General features: G+C 41.0%; 1 pseudogene; it reads right to left on the reverse strand.

Annotated features, from left to right (window-relative positions):
• Window positions 1-1,585: 1,585 nt before the first annotated feature.
• Window positions 1,586-4,115, reverse strand: LOC135566898 (uncharacterized; annotated as a pseudogene).
• Window positions 4,116-8,675: the final 4,560 nt, after the last annotated feature.

Consider the following 8,675-nt stretch of genomic DNA (forward strand, 5'->3'; position numbering starts at 1 on the left):
AGGAAGTACAAAATTCTGCAGGAGCGAGCAGCATATAAGCAAAGTTGAATATAGTTCTTCATTTTGTGCATTAATGTCCTGTTTCCAGTTAGTCTAATTAACTTATTAAATACTAAATGTGATACAAGCTAAAATTAGTTAGGTAAAATGTGTTTTCTACATTATGATAGCAAGCCAACAGTTTAGCCTTAGTTACCAAGCTGCTAGCTAGCTCAACAGTTTTAGCCTCCCGAAAGAATTCGTACCTTTGACTTATTCCACATTTTGTGTTACAGCCTGAATAAAATGAATAAATCACCCATCTACACATAGCCCATAATGACAAAGTAAAAACATGTTTATAGAAATGTTTGCAAATTGATTGAAAATTAAATACCTCATTGTACAAGCACCTTTGGCAGAGATTACAGCAGTGAGTCTTTCTGGGTAAGTCTATAAGAGCTTTCCACACCTCTATGTTGGCAGCAGGGTAGCCTAGTGGTTAGAGCGTTGGACTAGTAACCGGAAGGTTGCGGTTCAAACCCCCGAGCTGACAAGGTACAAATCTGTCGTTCTGCCCCTGAACAGGCAGTTAAACCCACTGTTCCCAGGCAGTCATTGAAAATAAGAATGTGTTCTTAACTGACTTGCCTGGTTAAAGGTAAAATAAAAAAATAAAAATCGTGCAATATTTTCCCATTATTCTTTACAGAATTCTTCAAGCTCTGTCAAATTGGTTATTGATCAACAGTAGTGTATATTTGGCCTTGTGTTTTAGGTTATTGTCCTGCTGAATGGTGAGTTTGTCTCCAAGTGTCTGTTGGAAAGCAGACTGAACCAGGTTTTCCTTTTAGGATTTTGCCTGCGCTTAGCTCTATTCCATTTATTTTGATCCTAAAATATTCACCAGTCCTTGCCGATGACACGCATACCCATAACATGATGCAGCCACCACCATGCTTGGAAAATATGAAGTGTGGTACTCAGTCATGTGTTGTGTTTGATTTGCCTCAAACATACTGTAATGCTTTGTATTCAGGACAAAGTTACTTCTTTGACCTAATTTTGTACAGTTTTACTTTAGTACCTTATTGCAAACAGGATGCATGTTTTGGAATATTATATTCTGTACAGACTTCCTTCTGTAATTTTGGTTAGTATTGTGGAGTAACTATGTACAATGCTGTTGATCCAGCCTCAGTTTCCTCCTATCACAGCCATTAAGCATGGCCATCAGCCACCTACAATCTCTAAACTTGGCTTGTCAATTTGATCTTGGGGTGGGCTACTGCTGAAAAAGTATAGCCAACAATAAGCAGGTTCACTTATGACAATCTTTCAAATAGCGTTACCATTGCATGAACACCTGCTGTGACTATCATTAGCAAACTAATTATGCCAAAAGAAGAAAGTGTTACAGTTCAAGAGTAATCAGGACACTGGGAAGTCCAGAACACAAAGTCACAAAACTCTCATTGAGATCATCTTCTTACAACCAGATGGTCACATCTTGGCTATTTTGTGTAGATACCGGCACCGCACTACTGGATTTAGGTACATCTCATCAGGATCATAGCATTTTGACAACCATTAGAAACAAACACCATTGTAAAGTATTCATTTTATTGAAACGTGCTCAAGTCAAAGGACTTCATATCCATACTGGGGATAGTGGAAAGTGATGCACCCTTCAGGCCACCTACAATTAGATGGCTGTAGAGACAGAAAAGACAGCCATCCCTGTAACAGGTTGAAGAAGTGTTAGTAACATGCATCTCATTGCCGTTGGGGGATGTTACAGTAAAATAACCAGCACACACACACCTGACAAGCAAAGTGTTCCAGACCATTACACCAACCAGTCAACTGAATACAGAACACAATGACAGATGAGTAGGTTACAGGTTCAAGTTCATTTGGCATCAAAGCTCATACAATTAAAAGCCAAGTGTAAACTATAGTCTTCAATGCCAAAATCACCAACCTTGTTCTACAGTAGGATATTTTACAAATTCACTGGGGATCCGGTTTCAGAGTTTTCCACTATTGTGAGCGGTCCAAGAACAGAGTTTTGAACCAGGCCCTGGGGTTCTGAGAAAAATATATAAATTACTTCAAGCTGCAGTCCCATCAGAACTCAAGAGTGATCAGCTCAAATGAATATGGAACTACAGTTTAGTCAGGCTTGAAATGAAGTGCCTCAAAATACCTGAATCCACACCCCTCTTCAACCGAGGCTTGCAACTCGAGTCACAGCACTTGCAGAGGTCACTTTGAGACGGGTCGTCCAGCAGCTCCCATCTATGAATAAAAAAGTTGGCTGTTGCATTGGCACTAACGTCATTATGGTCGTTATGTGACCAATACTTACTCTCCAGTCTCTTTAATGTAGTGGCAGGCCTTCTTTCTATATCAAAAACCTCAGGGTCCCATGCAACAAGCTTACAATGAATATACACCTGGGGTGAAATAAGAGAACAGTCAAGAGCTACAGTATGAAAACAACCCAGTCGCACCGAGAACTTGTGGTCCACTCACTTCCTCGCCTAAGGCAAACTTGAAGGACTGCAGGTAAAGCAGAATAGCAGACGAGTGGTACCTAGGCAGGAACCTGGAGTTCCCAGTCTTCCCATCTGCAAGGCAACTGAAAATGCATTGTGCAATGAGCAGACAAACAGAACTTCCATCCAGCAAATAAGCTAACTTAAAATGTATTCAATACTTTTCAACATTTGAGTAGGCTGTTTAGCGCTAGGCAGTCAAAAACCAAAACGTGCACCCTACATGGCCATAGCCAGGTCTGGTACATACCCCTTGTTGGTGATTATGGGGTACACCAGGCTCGCAGACTGCAGTTCTGGTGTTGTGGCCGCCACACACTCCTCCAAAGAGCAGCAAGGGCTGATGGTCCTTCTGATCCACTGCTGCCCAGATGGGGATGAAAGAGCCCAGGGGAAACAGGCTGCTCTTAGCCAGACCAGTAAGGTCTTCTACATGCAACAGAGAGGGGAAGGGGCGCAATGCTCATACGTACTGTACAGCCACAGGTTTCAACTAGCTTTGGGCAGTGTCCTCTGCTAGGAATTTCTTTACCAGGTAAATTGACTGAACATATTCTTACAATAATTGATGTTGTATGAGTCACTCACCATTGAGGAGTGCCATGTGGAAAACCAATCCTCCATGACCCTCAGCACTACCATAGGCAGGGATAAGGAATGGGGGAATCCATCCCTCAGGTCTACATACAAGGGGGAATGTTTAGTTTAATAATGAAGGTGGCAAAGGCTTAGGAAGATTTGATTCCAACACCATAGCTAGAGTACACTACACCCAAAGAGAGCCCTAAAACTCCACTCAGTTCCACTGCATTTAAAAAAAATAATCATTCCCCTCTAATTAGGGACTGATTTAGACCTGGGACACCAGGTGTGTGCAATTAATGATAAAGTAGAACCGAAATACCTCTTAGGTAAGAGTTGAGTACCCCTGGCATAGATGGTTACCTTATGTAAACACACTTAATATGGTGACTAATAGCAGCAGGTTTGGGCTTTCGGTTAGGTCTGTAAGTCAGGCTGGTTGAATAGATGTGTTTTTTGCCAGTCACCTGGGGAATAGAAGGAGAAGCATTAGTCGTCGCAGGATCCAAAATGGCATACATTGGGTCAAGAGTTAGACATTACCCGTTTCTTGATGGCACAGCCATTGAGGTTGTAGTGGAATGTCGCCATGCCTTCTCCCGTGGGAAGAACAGAAAATGTGGACGGAACACAGTGTCCAAGGAAAAGACGGGCGGCATGTTCAGCCAACTCTGGACTGACCTTCCATGTCACTTTAATGGAGTGTTTCTCACAATCCACATTAAAATCTAAAAATATAAATGTGATAATGTCATCATTCACATCTCAAGAGCCAACACCACAACTTGGCTAGTCTGTTGGGCGGTCAGCATGAGATAAGTAGCCTATTCAAGTTAACATGGTATCAGCGCTACATAATCATATTATGCGTTCATTATTAGACGTACCTTCATTGGCAGCGCTTGCTGCTACGACAGCCAAAACAATTGCACATTGCCAAAGGAGTGACATGACTGAATGATCTAGGAGTGCCTACAAACTACAAATATTTATGGACCAATTGATCCTAATCATCTTAATTCTGAACACCCGTGAGAGGTCAAGGAGCGATAATTATAGACCTAAAAACCTACCAACATCATCACTTTTGGTATTTCCTGGTCTGAAAACATCCTTGAATTTTTATGGGTTTTAAAAGTGAAAATGGTAATAGTCACATCTTTTCTCCCCATAAAGTAGTCTGTAAAGCGTCTCACAAAACACGATGGACGGTCAGAATAGTGACTTACACAGGAAATAAAGTTGAATCAAAAAGATTGAACAATCTGGTTTGCTCAATTTGACAGTACCACACTAAGTGTGGATTAGGTCTTTTTTTACATCGATTTAAAGCGTATTTTATGCGACAGTCAAAATGCTGATCAAGGATAAGGTAAGACCAGCCATTTAATTGGTGGCCAAGCCCGCTAGTTTACATACTGAATGGTCATCTCATCACCGATCTAGCTATCTGCCGTAGCTAAATATATGAATAGATCTGAAAAGCGCTATATAGTGGGCATCGCAGCAGGCCATTGGCATACCCGTATAGAATGCAGAGTTCGCTAACGTTAACTATACTGAACCAAAATGTAAACGCCGCAAGCAACAATGAAAGATTTTTCTGAGTTACATTTCATATAAGGAAATCAGTCAATTGAATTAAATTCATTAGGCCCCAATCTATGGATTTCACAGGACTGGGCAGGGGCGCAGCCATGGGTGGGACTGGGAGAGCAGGTGGTGCAGCAATGGATTGGACTGGGAGGGCAAGTGAGCAGCCACAGGGGAGCCAGGCCAAGCCAATCAGAATGAGTTCTTCCCCACAAAAGGGCTTTATTACAGACAGAAATACTCCTCAGTTTCATCAGCTGTCAGGGTTGCTGGTTTCAGAGGATCCCTCAGGTGAAGAAGCCAGATGTGGACGTCCTGGGCTGAAGTGGTTACACGTGGTCTGCGGTTGTGAGGCCGGTTGGACATACTGCCAAATTCTCTAAAACGACATTGGAGGCGGCTTATGTAGAGAAATTAACAGTCAATTCTCTGGCAAAAGCTTTGGTGGACTTTCCTACAGTCAACATGGCAATTGCATTTTGTATGCTATTGTATGTGTGAACAATGGCTAGCTCCTGGAATGATCCCAGTCCCTCCTATTGTGCATCTGTTGTAGAAAGAGGCGATGATTCTCAGAACATATCTCTACAAATGTTTTATTTCCTTTTTGATGCAGATGTGCAAGATGCAGAGAGTGAGTTCTGCTGAGAGAAATAATTAAAACTACAAATGTTTTACCTTTTGGTCTCCAAAGTCTTAATTAAAACTACGGTCTCCATAGTCTATAGTCTCAATCAACCCACACAACGCAGAGTTACAGCGGTGCAGTATAGCACCGGTTACATTGGTGCCTTCTAGACCCGGATTCATCGTTGATCGACGTCAGCTCAATCATCGCAGCGCTGCTGCTCTAGAGACTAATTATATCATTGAGGTACTCTTGCCGCCTTGTGGCAAAATTCAGAACTACAGGTCTTTTTCCTGTTGATTTTTCTGACAACAATGCATTGAGAGCGCTGTTTATAGTTAACTTCTAAAAAGTGGGGGCGCTATGATTAGATAAAAAGGGCTCTTTAAGCGCAATATTGACTAAAAAATTGACAGCCGGAAAGGAACAAAACTCCCTGATGTTTCCAAAACTGCAAAGATATTATCTGTGAGTGCCACGGAACTAATGCTACAGGCTAAACCAAGATGAAGTTTCAAACAGGAAATGAGCAGATTTTGAAGCGCTTGTTTTCCAATGTCTCCTTATATGGCTGTGAATGCGCCAGGAATGAGCTTTTATGCTTTTCTGTCCGCTTCCCAAGGTGTTGCAGCATTGTGACGTATTTGTAGGCATATCATTGGAAGATTGACCATAAGAGACTACATTTACCATAGGTCCGCCCGGTGTCCTGTGTCGAAATTATTGCATATTCTCTAGGTCCATGCACGTTCCATTTGTTCAGAAGAGAAAGTCGTAACTGCCACGAAGCGATTTATCATCGATAGATATGTGAAAACACTTGAGGATTGATTCTAAACATCGTTTGCCATGTTTCTGTCGATATTATGGAGTTAATTTGGAAAAAGCCTATGCTTTAATGACTTAATATTTCTGTTTTTGTTTTGTTTTTGTTCTTACCAAACGGATGAAGAAAACGGACATTTATCAACACAAATGATCTTTTTGTAAAAACTGAACATTTGCTATCTAACTGAGAGTTTCCTCATTGAAAACATCTGAAGTTCTTCAAAGTTCTTCAAAGGTAAATTATTTTATTTTAATGTTTTTCTGGTTTTTGTGAAAAAGTTGCTTGCTGAATGTCAGGCATAATACTATGCTAGGCTATCAATAGTGTTACACAAATGCTTGTTTTGCAATGGTTGAGAAGCATATTTTTGAAAATCTGAGATGACAGTGTTGTTAACAAAAGGCTAAGCTTGAGATCAAATAGATTGATTTCATTTCATTTGCGATTTTCATGAATAGTTAACGTTGCGTTATGCTAATGAGCTTGCGGATAGATTTACACAATCCTGGATACAGGTTTCTTTCGTAGCTAAACGTGACACAGAAAACGGAGCGATTTGTCCTAAACAAATAATCTTTTTGTAAAAACTGAACATTTGCTATCTAACTGAGAGTCTCCTCATTGAAAACATCTGTTCTTCAAAGGTAAATGATTTTATTTGAATGTTTTTCTGGTTTTTGTGAAAATGTTGCCTGCTGAATGCTAACGCTAAATGCTACACTAGCTATCAATAGTGTTACACAAATGCTTGTTTTGCAATGGTTGAGAAGCATATTTTGAAAATATGAGATGACAGTGTTGTTAACAAAAATCTAAGCTTGAGAGCTAGCATATTGATTTCATTTCATTTGCCATTTTCATGAATAGTTAACGTTGCGTTATGGTAATGAGCTTGAGGCTGTATTCACGATCCCGGATCCGGGATGGCTCGTCGCAACAGGTTAACAAAAGGCTAAGCTTGAGAGCAAATAGATTTATTTCATTTCATTTGCGATTTTCATGAATAGTTAACGTTGCGTTATGCTAATGAGCTTGCGGATAGATTTACACAATCTTGGAAACAGGTTTTTTTCGTAGCTAAACGTGACGCAGAAAACGGAGCGATTTGTCCTAAACAAATAATCTTTCAGGAAAAATTGAACATTTGCTATCTAACTGAGAGTCTCCTCATTGAAAACATCCGAAGTTCTTCAAAGGTAAATGATTTTATTTGAATGCTTTTCTGGTTTTTGTGAAAATGTTGCCTGCTGAATGCTAACGCTAAATGCTACGCTAGCTATCAATACTGTTACACAAATGCTTGTTTTGCTATGGTTGAGAAGCATATTTTGAAAATCTGAGATGACAGTGTTGTTAACAAAAGGCTAAGCTTGAGAGCTAGCATATTGATTTCATTTCATTTGCGATTTTCATGAATAGTTAACGTTGCGTTATGGTAATGGACTTGAGGCTGTAGTCACGATCCCGGATCCGGGATGGCTCGACGCAAGAAGTTAACCAACATAGAGGTGTGTTCATCAACAGACATTTTAACGTAACATTGGTGGTTTAGTGGCATGGCATCTTATAATGGTGATGAACCCAAATTCACTGCTGGGAGGGGGGGAGGTTTTTCTCATACTCTGATCACACCCCTGTAAAGTGTGTAGGTGCAGGAGGTTCCCCCATGTTTTGGATGAAAGCCCTTCATCTGGTGTTAATCCAAATGCCCCTGTAGATGGTCTAGCTGAGCTGGTCACTCAGCTAGCCCAGGAAATAGGGAGCTCCATTAGGGAAGAACTACAGAGTGGCAGGTCCAGTACTTATGAGCCACCAGTAAGTACAGAAAAGATAAGTGATCATCATTCAGAGTCGGTAGGATATGTAGATCTCAGTAAAATTAAGTTCATCATGCAATCAGACATAAAGGAACCTCCTACATATAGAGGAGATGTTACAGACAAATGCTCCATTCATGAATAGGAGGAGTTGATGTGAATATACTTGAGGAGGAAGGGATGTCCGGTTGGGGAACAATCAGATGAGATAATTAGTTGATTATCTGGCAAAGCAAGAGACATGGTAAAGATAAATTTACGCAATGAGACAACAGTTGATCCTACAGAGAAGCCAGAGATTGTATTTGACATTCTGAATCAGAAATTCAGCGAATTGGCCTATTCATGCATGCCCTTGGCTGATTTTTACAATACTAAACCTGTACCCGGAGAGGCTGTTATGGAGTATTGGGTTCGATTGAACAAGGCCGTAGATGTCGCTGACGAGGGCCTTAAGAGACAAGGTAAGAAGATTGACTCCGATGTCGTTAGGATGTTTGTAACCCTACTGCCCTGACCCCACACTGGCAGCAGTATTCCAATACAAGTCTGCTGAGAAATGGACTGCAAGTGAAGTACAGGAGAGAATCTATGAACATGAACGCCGCAGGAAAGCCACCATGTGTCAATCTACCGCTGTATCCTCAAAGCAAGTAACAGTACATCCCCAGATAACTCCATGTAAC

Source organism: Oncorhynchus nerka, unplaced genomic scaffold (assembly GCF_034236695.1).
Source record: "Oncorhynchus nerka isolate Pitt River unplaced genomic scaffold, Oner_Uvic_2.0 unplaced_scaffold_3025, whole genome shotgun sequence".
Lineage (NCBI taxonomy): Eukaryota > Metazoa > Chordata > Actinopteri > Salmoniformes > Salmonidae > Oncorhynchus > Oncorhynchus nerka.